Below are 15,300 nucleotides of genomic sequence, written 5' to 3'. Positions count from 1 at the left end.
TTTTTTTTTTTTTTTTTTTTTTTTTTTTTTTTTTTTTTTTTTTTTTTTTTTTTTGTAAAGATTTAGACCACCGATGTGAGATCTCACATCGATTGGAAAGGGGAACGAAATATTTCCTTGTAAAAGAATGGAAATCTATCCCTATTAGACACATTTTAAGATCGTGAGACTGACGGTAAAACGTAATGGGCCAAAATGAAGAATATTTGCTAGTAAGGAGCTTGAGCTTGAAATGTTACAAATGGTATCAGAGACAAACAATAGGTGGTGTGTCAGTGAGGATGTTGGGTCCCCAAGAAGAGTTGATTGTGAGATCTCACATCAGTTGGAGAGAAGAACGAAAATTCTTATAAGAACGTAGAAACATTTCTTTAGTAGACGCATTTTAAAACCGTGAAACTAACGATGATATGTAACGAGCCAAAGCGAACAATATCTGCTATCGATGATTACATATCAATCATGTTGGACGTTGATGGATGTGTTTTGTTTTTCTTAGTGCACACTTTGTTTTAAAATGGTAGCAAAATAAGTTTGAGTGGAGTGTGGATGGAGATGTTAAATGGGATTTAATAGTGATTGATTATAAGGAGTTGGGGATTGATCTTTGAGAATCTTTGATCACATGGTGATTGTCTAAATGAATAATATCAAAATCAATGTTATGAAAGATTATGATATTGTAATGAGACGAACTCCTTTTAGATAAGGTGGACATCACAACTACCAACCAAATTATTTAATCTTTTCCCCCTCCTAATCTCCTCCACATGCTTCACATGCTTCTTTAATCCCAAATCAACTTTCTTTAATAACATCACATACCAATTAATTCATATAAATTGCAGTGCCATATCTCTAGGTCAAGTTATTTGTTCAATCTTGATGTATTTGACTTTCGATCGCTTGTCGATTAATTATTGTTCTTCAAGCTCGTTAGAGTCATGGTTTGAAGTTAGCGATCAATTATTGTTCTTCAAGCTCGTTAGAGTCATGGTTTGAAGTTAGGGATTTCAAATTTGAGACAATAACATTCATCATACATTTAGCAACGATCTGAACAATCAAATTTAGAAAAGGTAGATCATTTCATTATTCAACTATTTTGGAGCTTAATTGGATATTTATGCACAAAAGAGTCCGTTGTAATAGTCCAAGTCTACCGATAGCAGATATTGTTCTCTTTGGACTTTCTTTTTCGGGTTTCTCCTCAAAATTTTTTAAAACGCGTCTGCTACGGAAATGTCTCCCCAACCAATATGGGATATCATATCCGTTATGAGACTTCATGCATGAATGTGAATGACATGTATTATCATGACAAATACGGTAGTATTTACCCATTTAATATCATGATCGTGAGGCACTACGACTTCATTGACTGAGTATTAGTTTCAATCAGTTAGGGCAAGGTCTCCCAAGACTCTCATTTATACATCACTAGATAATTGGTACAGTTCAACATAATGAGTTAACTGTCCACCTTGACCACAGAAAAATGAAATGTTGTAATCTAAATGATTTCGATCTCACATGTTCCTCTTGCATCTTCACATTGTATGTATATACGCATGTTTGAACCCGATCGAGCGGTTACTTATTGTTGAAAAGATCAATAACAATACAATATATTATGACAAGTGACATGCTACCTTACAATGATATAGCCTTGTTATCATGGAATATATAGAGATCCGATCTACTTATTACTATTCAATGAATTGTCACTATCTTTCCATGACAATTCTTTTCTTTCAATCAAATTCTAATTTTTTTAAAATGTTATGAAATATAAAATTTGGTTAAATTATTACATTAATTAAAGGTGATTAAATAAGGAGTTTGAAAATTGAGGGTATCTTAAAACCTCATTATTCTGTACCTAAATGGACAAAGGTGTGTGGTGAGCAGCCTAAGACAATTTTGTTGTGTTATGAGTGAATGAATAATTAATTGTGAGGCCCATATTTTTGTAGAAATGGTTATATAAATGGTGCGATTAGGCAGTTGTTATTGGCCAAAGAGGAGATATTTAGCCTTAAGAGTCAAACAAAAGCTTTAACTCATCAACAATTCAACTCAAAAAAGTTGTTGAGATTTTGAATAATTCTAAGGAATATATTCAATGTTATATTCCGTTCATATTTCTTATTTTGACTTAATGCATTTTTGTGGCATTTTTTCACAATTGGATGACATTTTTTTGTCTTCCTAATTTACTTTTTATCTGTCCATTTATGATTGGTTTTGAAAATTTTGAACCCAAATTGTATTGTGTTTGACAACAATTTTGTTTTTTTGGTGATTTTAAGAATCTAAAACTTAGCTACTCATAGTTTACTTTGTTTTATGTTTCCCTTTTATGAAAATGTGCCTCATGTTTTAGCCTAACTTTTTTTTTTTAATAAATTTAATATTTAAAAGTTGGGTAGATTTTCAAATATTGGTAGAAAATAAATTTTACACCTTAGAGAATTAAGATGGTGTAAACTTATTTGGTAATAATTTTGAGTAGGTATATCCTTAGGAGTCTGTGCTTGAACTAATTAAAATACATACGTGGGTTAGATATAATACACTCTTAGCTATTATAGGTTAATAGATAATAAAAAGTCAAAATCTTCTTTAAAAGACATTTTAGAGTGTAATTTTGTTGGACTTTCTTGACAAGAATTGTTTGGGAGAACCATTTTGAACTTTTGATTTGTTTAAATCTATTAGGAATGGATGAGAAATTGAAGGTAAGCATTTGGAGTTTGTTGATTTCAATTTTCCTTAAAATTTGAGAGCTTTTCTTAGAATTTAAGTTATCAACTTTTAGTATGTTGTTATTGAAGGAATTTCACACGAGTCAAGTTTTATGAGTCTAATTGATTAGTAAATTCTGAATTTTGGACTTGATTATTTCTTGTTGTGACTAACCAAAAAATTAAGGAAAAAAATCTATGTGTAGATGGATTAAGACTTTACAAATTTGGTGAATGAATCAAATTGATTCGTGGTCTCGATAAAAAGTTACAAAATTTAGAAGAAATTAGAAAGGCAATCGAACCTCATCATTTTTGGGAAGATTGAATGTAGGCGAAGAGGGAGTGAACATGTGTTGGTAGACGGCGGCGGCAGCACGTCTGAAGTAGAGTGGGGCACGTGGCAAACGCTCAACGGAGAGACACGTTTGGCTGCTAGCAAGGACACACGTGTCGGTCGACCCAATCCGAGACGTGTGTGTGCGTGACCCATGAACCTTTGACTCGACTGGAAGCCAATCCAGTGACCCAACCACTGACTCGCATCTGCAGTAACCCTCCGCATGTGATAGGCCTGCGTGAAAAGCTTTTTCCGACGCGTGTAAGCACATATGAGTCTCTTTTTACCTCGTTCGACTTCCATTTGCTAGTTTTTCATCCCAATTCCTATATTGACCCTAATTATGTTTGAATTAGGGCCTAGTAGAGAAGTTTCATAAGATTTGGAGCTCCTAACATGAGCAAAAACTAACTTGGGAATGCACACATCATTCAAATAAGTAAACACACGAACTTTAGGCAAGTAATACTTGCAAGCATCGCTACGACGTGCTAGCATGCGAGCATTCCTTATCTTTGATGGCTATAAAATTCATGTTAAGGATTTTGAAAGGGCGTTTTAAGATGAGTATGTATTGTATGTATGTTATGGTAAAATTACCCTAGGTTGAGATTTCTAAGAAGTATGTTATCTTATGTATTATGAAAAATGGGTAGTTAGCTCAAGGTAAGAATTCCTATTGGGTATAGAAAAAAGTCAAGACTGATGCAATGACTTTGTAAACGTCGGAGAGAGACTAGGGAGTATACGGGTAGTTGTCAAAATGAGAACTCCTACCGTGTGTAGAAACGAGTTGGGCCTGTAAACCTACCTTGAGAGTGATTGAGAGACTACAGGAATAGGCAATGTGAGGAATTACCACCTTGTGTAGTAACGAGATAGGACCCGTAAACACATCTTGAGAGGGGACGAGAGACTACATGAGTGGGTAACATGAGGAACTACTACTATATGTAGACGTAATCCTACCTTGATAGGGGACTTAAGTAGATAGGGGCAATATTGTGTGTAGAAATGAAGGATGACCCGTAACCCGACTTGATAGGAGACAATGGACTACATGAGTAGTTGACACGATGAATAACTACTCTGTGTAGATGTAAATCCACCTTGAGAGGGGAAGCAAGGCAAACCCACCTTGAAAGGGATCGGAGAACTGGGTAAGTAAAAAATGTGAGGGAAGAAATTCCTAAGCCCTAAGAAAAACCCGTGCTAACTTACTAGAATTAAAGAATCAATGAGAGTGTACGAATAGGTTGTTTACTGAGTATTTTTATGCTTGCTCCTTTTCCCTTTCTTTTCTCAAGTAACTTTTGAGAGATGCATCATCATAAAAAAAGGTCATTTCAGAGCGTCAGTCCATCTTTGTGTTGAGTCGTTTTTATTTCGTATTTAATCTCTGTGTTGTTTACCGATTAGATTTCACCTTTTATTTTTATTTTTTTACTTTTGTTTTAGGTTTTTCAATTACTATCGAAAAAATTTAAATGTTAAAAAGTTTTTGAATTTGGGTATTTTAATCCTCTTTTGTGAATGTATCTAGAAAGTACTCCTTTCTTAGATACCTTTTTCATAATTTTTCCTAACAAAAAGATGAATGCTTGTGTGTAAAGAATCTTCATAAAGTAATAATAATAATAATAATAATAATAATAGAAAACCCAAATTTTCAAAGCTATCATCTATGAAGTGGAAAGAAAGCAGCCATCTCTATATCAAATATGTGTTTTATTTAATTCTAAGTGGGATTTTCTATTGTTGGTAATTCACTAAGGATTCCAATTAGTTTATAAAGTAGATGTCACATTCTTTCAAACTAAGCTTAGCTTTTAAAAATATTGGGATTTTGGGCATCTTCCAATAATGCCACCTTATGAAAAAATGTCCCATCATTTAACAAATTAGTGCTTCTCTTTTTCAATTATGGAATCATGTTTTCGTTAAACTATTTTAATCAAACGTAGAATATGCAAGCCGACCAAATAATTAAAGACGACATGATCATGTTACTTACTTATATTAAACATGTTTTGTCCTCACTTACATATTTTTTTAAGTCGTTCTTAAATGTCATAGCTTCATATCTGGTCTGTTCATTTACGTGAGTATTATTATATCTTTGTTCCCAATCTATTCATTTTACGTAGATTATACGTGGACAAAAAAAAAAAGTATTGAAAAGACATTGTTATGGTAGTCATAATAATACGATTAAACTTTTATTGTAAAAGAGGGAACCAATAGTCATATTTTGCTCGATTTGGTGCTTCTCCTGCCCAATTCGAAAGCAACACCACTTTCCTTTAATCTAAAACTTAAAAAAATGAAAAAAAAAAGATGTGTGAGAAACAAAAGGAAGTGAGAGAAAGAAAGAGATGGTGAGAAAAGTGTTGTTGCTTTGATCACAAGAAGCTACCAAAACTTTATAGAAATGAGATGTTTGTTTGCTTAAAGTTTGACCTTTGATGGCATGATTATACTTCACATTTATATATCTATGTTCATATTTGTATGTAACGTAAATAAAAGCTTTTCCTTTGGTGGGGCTTTTCTTGCACTACTTAAAAACACTTTCTTTTCCATCCTAATAATATTCCATTTCAAGTTTTCACTTTTCCTTCCTCTCCTTTTTAACTTTACCTCAATTCAATTCACACGTTGAACAAATAATCGTTCCAAATAAATTAATATATTGGTGTTTGACAGATCATCATCTTATTTAAAAGTGTAGTTTTTAAAAAAAAATTACTTAAAAAGTGACAGGTTAAATATAAATGTATGAAAATTATGATAGTAAAGAACTAAAATAGTCGAACGTATTAGAATATTGTATTAATTTCGTGAATTATGGTTGAGTGTAGGAGCTATGATTGGATGGGTTTGGGAAAAAATGGTTTAAAAAGACGTAGGGTTGGTGTTTGTAGGGTCCAACTTTTTGCTCACCAAGGAACCACAAAAGGATCACCTTTTTGATAATCAATGTTAGAGAGAGATATTGGAAAGTTCAAATTCAAAGATGGGATTTTTAAATATTGAATTATTTATTAGTTCACTAATTTTAAATATTTAAAGTGCTGATGTCACCATAGTTTTGTTCGAAAGTGGAAGGAATTATTGTGTAGATCATAGCTAGAATGTTAATCATTAACTATTAAAAAAATGGTTTTTTTTTTTTTTTTTTCTTTTCATTTCAAAGTTTGGACCATCCTCCACCTGTAATTAATTGAATTGGTACATATGTAAGCTTATAATTCTTAATCGTTGTTCAAGAATTTAAATAATAATTTTTTAAAATATGTTATAGGAACTATTAGGAGTTTTTCATTTAGTTTCCTAGTACTGAATCAGTAAACACCACTAACAGATATTGTCTGCTTTAGCCTATCGCTATCAACTTCACAGTTTTAAAACGCGTCTGTTAGGGAGAGGTTTCTATACACTTATAATAAATGATTTGTTCCCCTTTCCAATCGATCTGGGATCTCATAATCCATCATTTTGAGACTTCGCGTCCTCGCTGGCATACTGCCCGATGTCTAGCTCTGATATTATTTGTAATAGCCCAAGCACACCAAAGCACACCACTAACAGATATTATCCGTTTTAACCTATTACGTATCTTCATCAGCTTCACGGTTTTAGAACGTGTTTGTTAAGGAGAAGTTTTTACATTCTTATAAGAAATGTTTTGTTACTCTCTCAAACGATGTGAGATCTCATAGTATAGCTAAGGTTAAGCCCTGAATTGTATGAACCTTATGAGAATTTCATGAGTGCTTTGTATGTGTGGTTAGGGGCCTCCAATCACTCCCTAATCGAGATCTTATTTAGATGAGAGTAAAAAAACTACCCAGGTTGATAAAGTTGACTAGATTGAGGGTTGCAAATATTCATGTTATGGGGTCTATTAAGGAGATGCCAACTAAACCCTACTAGAAAATTTGGGAATAGTGTACATAACAATACGATGAGACCCAATGTCGGGGTCGTGCCTCTAGAACCTCTGAGATAATAGTTTGATGGTGATGATGAAAGGGACTAGTATAACATCTAACCAAGATACCTTAGAACCTTAAGAACGAACTTTATGAAAATGATGAGCCCAGAAGAGCCGAACCCTAAGAATTGACGTCCCAAATAGGGCCAAGGACAAAGAACTTGACAGCTTCCACCTTTTACACGAAATTGAGCTTAGAAAGCCTATAACTTAGGAATGCACATCTAAATATGAATAAGACACAAAATGAAATGAGTATAAGATTTAAGAACCAAGTTACTTCCCAAGTATTTTTATACTCATCTATGCTAGTATTTTTATACTAATCCACGCTACTTTATATCTTTTCAGATAAGACCTAGATGAAGTCGTCAAGGTGAGGGCAGGCACGAACTGTGGAACTTTAAGTATTGAGATAGATCTAAGTCTTTTAATTTTTTATTCTCTCTTATTTTCATGTATCAATTTTGAATATGTACTTTTGTTAATTGTCATGTCGCCCTTTTATTTGAAATTGTACCGTTTTTAACTGATTTTATAATTAATCCCTGCATATTTTTATTACTTTAAATTATGGTAACTTTTCAAACTTTTATATCAATTAGCTACGATACGTGGTTTTGAGTCTCTTGAAAAGTAAGTCATTACAGTTTTTTCTTTCAACGATTCACAATGTCTCATGATAGCAGAGCACCACAACAATGACTTAAACACAATGGAGAATACAATACCCTTACTGATTTCACGCTGCCATCGCCAATACCTAGGGAATTCACACAAAACGACTATTGAAACCCACAAAAATCGAGAAAGTAATGGTTGATCTAAGGGCTTAACCATTGATCTATGATCAATTGACCATTGGTTTGGACTTAGATGATGCTCGGAGATGATCAACAGCGTCATTGACCTCCAACTTCCACCAACACATCGCAACAATTCTCAACTTTTCCAACAAACTCAAACACAAACTCGTCCAAAAGAAAATCATCGGACTAAAAAAAAGAATAAAATAAAATGTTGTTTATAAATTTTCTCATTACATAGAATGTCAATGGTATGCAATGATATTAAACTACATTTTGTCTAATAGAATCATTATTTTAAAAAATAATTATTGAAGAAGGGAAGGCATGCTTCCACCAAAATGTGTACCCCACCAACTCCAAAACTACACATCTTCACACGTCTATTAATTTTGACTATCTTTCCCAATCACTTCATATCTCTAAACCATGCATTTAAAAACTTTCTTTTATTTTGCTAAAAAGAAATCATTATTATTATTCTTAATTAAAGTCCAAAATAGATGCAAACTTTGAAATTAAAATTTCTAAGTGTTCACAAAAACTAATGATTCATTACACTTTGGTTTCATACCAATTTAAAACCAATTTTCTCAAACTTTGATTTTCTTTTTCCCCTTTCAAATATATGAAACAAAATATTACATATTCCAAAAAAATAATAATAATAATAAATAAATAATAGAGGAATAAAAGATGCAACAGCTCAGCTCATACCTAGTAGATATTGTCTATTTTGGTCCACTACATATCGTCAGTCTCACGATTTTAAAACGTGTTTATGAGGGAGAGATTTTCACAAATTTATAAATAATATTTCATTTTCCTCTCCAACCGTGATGATATATTTTACGAAAGAAGACAAAAATGGGTCGTATTAATTAATTAATTAATTTTAGTTTAAGAGGAAAGTAGAAATGAAGATCCACGTTAGGTTGAAGTTTGATGAAAAGGTTTCCATTTTTGCTTTTTAAGATTGGTGTGAGAAACGTGAGTGGAAGTCTTCAAAAAAACGCGTAAACTCCAAGTCAAACTCACCAACGCGTGCGCTTTCAAAAAGCTATTTATCAATCATTTTTCCCCCCTTTTTTTCGTTTTTCCTCCTCCTCTATTATACCTACGTTTGTAGATTTGGAAAAATGATTAAATAATGTTTTACTGTGAGATCACCCGTTGGTTAGAGAAGAAAACCAAACATTTTTTATAAAAGTGTAGAAATTTCTTCTTAGTAAACGCGTTTTAAAATCGTAAGACTGACGGCGATACGTAACGGGTCAAAGCAGACAATATTTATTAGTGGTGGGCTCGAACTATTACAAATGATATCAGAGTCAGGCACTGAGTGGTGTGTCAGCGAGGACGCTGGCCCTCAGAGGAGGTAAATTTTGAAATCTCACATCAATTAGAAAAAGGAACGAAACATTTATTATAAGAGTGTGGTTTTAGCCTTCGTTTCAATTATTTAGTTTTTACTCTACACTTAGTTTCAATACTTGTAACTCATGCGACTAACATCCATATCGTTCATACCAGGCATGGACGTTAGTCATACATACCTATTTAGATATTTAAAAGTATAGAGACTAAAATAAAATAAAAGACCAGGTATAGAAACTAAAAAGGAAAGATTAACTATGGGATTGAATTTGATATTTACACCATTTTTTAATCATGATTTTGACTTTGTCTTAATTTACACGTTTTAGTATACAAAGTCAACTTATTATTTTCATAATTTTCCTTTTTAAAGAAAGGATCGCTCTTATTAGATTTTAAAGGGTGAAAAAGTAAAAAAATCATTTTTTACCTTTGTGCTTATTACCAAATGAATTTTACTATTTTACCTTTTCAATGTTGTTGATATTGAATTATATGCACTATTTATTAACCAACCAACCAATCTCACTAAAGTCTATCAACATAATATTTGAAATCAAGTTAATAGATGCTCAATTAAGTTAGAAATGGTTAGCTTCGATTTATGGTGGTTCATCGTCCAACGCTTGGTTTGACGATCTTCAGCCGATTGAATGATAACTTTATCGATTTTTTACTAGTTTCGATCGGTTTGAGTTAGTTTTTAATCAAATTGGACCACTACATGTTCTGAGTCAAGTTTGGTGGATACGTTTAATTTTGATGATTCCATTTGATTAGTTCTTTAATCCAAGTTGATTTGTCCTCCAATTCATATTTAATTTTGATGAGTTTACTCTAGTTTTAGCGAGTTTGGGAACATTATTAGAATTTTGATGAGATTGAGAGGGTGTTTGGTTTAAAATCCTTGTCTGCACTCACAATTCTTTCCAAATATTTTTTAGATAAAGGTTAGGTTGTGACGTTGGATTGATGAGTAGAGTTGAGAGAATAGGCTAGATTGTTTTATGTAAGGGAGTTTGTAAACCGACAGCACTTAACTTTGTAGTGTTAACCTATTCCTTTTAAATGTTCGAAAGCACTCTCATAGGAGTACCCCGAGGTTTGACAACGTTGCACTTTACTTGTTTATAAAAACAATTTTTTGTTCGTAAATTACAAAAGCTTTATTTTTAAGTAACGATTTTGATTGATACGTATATGAAAATTTGAGTCGTTACCCTACTTTAAAAAAATGATCGGCAATAAGATACACCTAATTAACATTAAATAATTTATGGAAAAAAGAAAAAGAAAAAATGGGAGTGGTTTAGAATCCCCAAAAAAGTGTGATTATCATTAGTAAGCCTCATATTATTGTCCTTTTGTGAAATAAGCTTTTGAAAATTAGTATTTAAATGAAGGAATGTAAGCATGATTGAGTTTAGATTATCAAAAACAAAAAAGAAAAATTTAAAAAAAATTGTTGGGTTTGGAGCATATTCTTTTGCTTTGGTTTCTTTTGGGAAAGTTAAGTGTGGGTGCCAGTGCCAATTGATGATATATAAATTGGGGTGTGGTTTGGGATAATGAGCCTTCAAAGATTACATAATCAACCATGGGAAATTAAATATAATTTAACCCCGGAAAGGTAAGGTTTAAGTTGAGTCCCATGTTCAAAAAGTACCAACTTTTTTGGGTTTATCAATTTGGACCTAAACTTAAATAAATGTTGTAATTTTCATCATCAGAATTATGACACTCGAATAAAGAAGAGATACATAAATGAACTAGGACCATATAGATCGATCCTAAAGATTAGATGGTTAAATATACCAACAAGAGGTACTTTCTTTATTTTTGTAGCTCTTGAACTCATAAAGAAAAAAGCTTTATAAACGATATTAAGAGCAAAAGCTTATTACATGGTTAAATTGCGATACTTTTTAATATTTAGGTTAAGATTGCAACACTTATTTAAGCTTGAGATGCAATTTGATGAAATTGAAAGTTTATGACTAAAAACGAGTTTATTTGAGATTAACGAGTTTATGAATATTTCTACATGGGTTATTATTCAAAGTCATCGCTAGCAAATATTGTCCGTTTTGGTCCTATTACGTACGTCGTCGTTTGATAATTTTAAAACACGTATGATAAGGAGAGATTTCCACACCCTTATAAAGAATGTTTCGTTCCCCTCTCCAACCGATGTGGAATCTCATAATCCACTCCTTAGAGGGTCTAGCGTCCTCATTGGCATATTGCCCAATGTCTTGGTCTAATATAGTTTGTAGTAGTTCAAGCTCACCGCTAATAGATATTGTCCGTTTTTTGCTTGTTACGTATCGTTGTTAACCTCACAATTTTAAAACGCGTCGGAGCATATTAGATTTTTTTAAAAAAAGAAATGAAAAGATGAGATTATTGCAATGAATTAAATTGAAGAAGAAGAAAAGGAAAGTAGAGGTGAAGAGACGTAAGTGGGACGTAGTTTTGAGGGAATTGAAAACGAAAAGTTGAAAATGAATGAAGAAAACCGACCGACCGACCGACCTAACATCCAAAAATAAAAATAAAAAAAACTTTAATTTTGCCTTTTTCCCTTCCTTTATTGCTCGCTTTGCTTCTCACCTGTTTTGTTTCCATGCATTTATTCCTCTTCCCTACTTTTAATTTTGTTTTCTTCCCTTTTTACTTCTTCCTCCCTCTTTAATATCATTAATGTATTTCACATTCATTTCTTTATATATATAAATTCTTTATTAAATCCTTTTTATTCAGATTTGGTAATCTGGTATCGATTCATTCATCGTCGCGTGTCACCACCTTTCTTTAAGATAACTATTAATTGGAACAAGTTTATAACCCTTTGGTTATAGCTAGAATTACAGTTTTGGGTTAGAACGAGAGCATTATTTTAGGTCATTACATATAGTCAATAAATTTTTAGACCTAGTCCCCAACATACGGGCTAAGTGGTCAGTGTCAATGTGTCGTTTAAGTTCGAGCTAGATTATCCTGATCTATAACTCTATTTTGAAAGTTGTTTTTATATAGAATGACTCCAATGTTTTTATGGGGTCTAACGAGTCTTTTGATTGGTTTATTTAAACCGATGCATATCTTCAAAAGTTCTTTTTTATTTTTTGTAATGTGGTCCAGACGCAACTTTTTCATTTTTCAATTTCAAAAGCCTGGGTAAAAGTAAGAAATTTGATGGTCCGTGCGTAAAAAAGTCAGATCATTACCCATTAGGTTTGAATGATTATATTAGTGAAACTTATCTTTTAGTTCAACAATAAATAAGTCGAAATAAAAGATTACTTGAAAGAAGACATATATATTAACTAGTTGAGTTATGGTATGAGGTTAAAAATCAAAACTCTCATTAGATTAACTTTAAATTTATTCGAAGATTGAGGTCCGAATTTGACACTTGTATGCCTCGACATTCTTGTGCATCATTTACAATATGTTCACGGTACTTATCCCTTACAACATGCTCACAGTACTTATTCCTCACTTCTAAGAATGAAGAATGTCCTTACAAACTATCACGAGTCCAACATTAAGCAAAACGCGTTTAAAATTGAAGTTCATATGATTGAGACACCGGAAACAAAGGTACACCTTATGGTATAAATAGTAATCTTATCTTTATCGCTATTATTCAAATGTGATCTCAGTTTATTCATGTACTCATTTACTCATATATGAGTTATGATTCAATAATTGACCTTACATGACCTAGAATCGTGTTCTCGAGTTACCAATTGTTAAGTGGTTTTTTTAACACAAACTGAGTTACCAAGTAGTTTTTTTAACACAAACTATGAATTTGTTAATCTTCTAAAAACATTAACTTTTGTAATTTTGAAGTACTTCTTAAAATTCAATTAAACTCTTTCTTCACATATGACATGTTTATGGGTCCAAATATGTCAACAAAATATTAATTTGATAAGACATATTCTTAAGAAATTAGCCTAAATCAAATAATATTACACACAATGAAATGACTTTTTTTTTTTTTTGGCTATTTGGGCCATAATAATTGAATAATTAAAAAGTGTTCTCCTTTTTTGAGATATGGGTGTGATTGAAAAGGTGACATGTGTTCACTTCAATTCGCTCAAGTCCCAATTGTGTTTTTGTTTGATTCCCTAAGAAATGAGAGCAATTCAATGTTTGACATCTTTCTTTTTCATTTCAATTTTATCATCAAATATCACATTTTTTACCCAATAATTTATTAATTTTTACGAATCTACGATTTTTGACCATTTTTTCTAATCATCACATTCTCGATCGATTCATTTAATACCAACGTATTTCACTCTCGTCAACAATTATCGTTGCATACAACCTTTTCCTGTATATAGGTACGATTATTCGACATTCTTTCTCCTAATCTCATTTTTCTTTTTCTCACTCTCAATTTCTGTCAATGGCTCTCTCGCCGCTAATGTTGTTACTAGACTTGCACTCAATTGATGTTAAGGTAGTTCGCTGTCAATCTATAAGTCAGCTTGATAATAATCACTCGTATGTGCTTTCTTATTTTGCTCCCTCACTCTTGTTTCACTTCACCATATAACTAACTTCAGCATCGTCACCTTCCCTAAACAACGCTCAACAGTGGATTGTTGCCACTAGAACACTCCAAACGTCATTGCTATCGAAAATTTCTAGTGACCAAAATTCGAGCTTTAGATCTTTGGATTTGAACAACAACCTTCTCAAGTTAGACCCACAAATTATAATATTTTTAAGCCCCGTCAAGTAGCGCTAAAAGTGTTTGTGGGTAATGTCACTTTAAAACACTCTCTTCGAACACAATTATAATATTGTGACCTAGACTCAGACGAGATGGAATATTTTTTTTAATGTTTTTTATTTTTATTTTTATTTTTTTTTTGGTAATGCTACCGCATATAATCAAGCCCAAACATTGGCTTTAAGCTTGAATTAGGTTTAAGAATTAGACAAAGGCTTTTATAAACCAAGTGAGGAATACATTTTGTTGTGAATTAGGTTAGATATAAGCATTTTCTTGTGATTCATGTTGTATGTTCGTTCATACGATGAATGTGATAGTTTTACATACATTGTTCATCTACTAAGTGTCAATTCCAAGTAGCTAGGATAAAATCTTCTTCAACTTCCAATTATACACCACCAAATAATCATAACAATTCAGAACACAAGTTAATTATGGACTCAGTCACACAAAAAGAAAATGACATATTTCTACCGATCAAATCCAATAGAAAATGACATTTTTCACGAACCCTTACTAACATAGCATACACGTGATAACAACTTTAACAGAAACTCTAAAAGTCGAGCCACCACAATATATCATTGATAATATTTTTCGACCCGTAATCTAATTTTATAAAACTATCGATCACAAGGTGACGGTCGGGTCAAGTCAAGTCAAACGAGAGAGAGAGAGAGAGAGAGAGGAAGAAGGTATAGAATTAATGGTAAGAAAATTGGGTAATGCAAAAGTTAGTAAGAGATAATAATATGATTAAGAGAGTGAGAGAGAGAGAAAAAGAGGAAGTTAAAAAGACAGTGCTAAGTATGAAAAGGCGAAAACCCGTGCATTGCCATTGCTTCGATTGCGTGGGAAAAAGCTGAAGACCCAAAAAAAATAAATAAAATAATACAGCGCGTGTACAACACGCGCAGTGACTCCAAAAAAAAAAAGAAAAAAAGGGAAGCGCGTGAGATTAGGTTGTAATTATTATTTATTAGGGTGTTTTTAAAAAAATATTAAAAAGAAACTAGAAAGACAGTCAATCCAATTCCAAAGTCCCTAAAAAATAAAATAAAAATAAAATAAAATAATAAAATAAAATAAATTCTCTCTCTAAAAAAGGCAGTATCTGACCCCTTCTCTTTCTCTCTCCATTATCTCTAATATATTGAGACAAAACTGGTTTAAAAAAGCTTCTTCCTTTACATTCAAGAATATTTTTTTTTTTATGATTTTTTTTTTTTTTTTTTTTTTTTTTTTTTTTTTTTTTTTTTTTTTTTTTTTTT

Source organism: Cucurbita moschata, unplaced genomic scaffold (assembly GCF_002738365.1).
Source record: "Cucurbita moschata cultivar Rifu unplaced genomic scaffold, Cmos_1.0 Cmo_Scf00052, whole genome shotgun sequence".
Classification (NCBI taxonomy): Eukaryota; Viridiplantae; Streptophyta; class Magnoliopsida; order Cucurbitales; family Cucurbitaceae; genus Cucurbita; species Cucurbita moschata.
Note: the sequence above shows the minus strand (reverse complement) of the source record.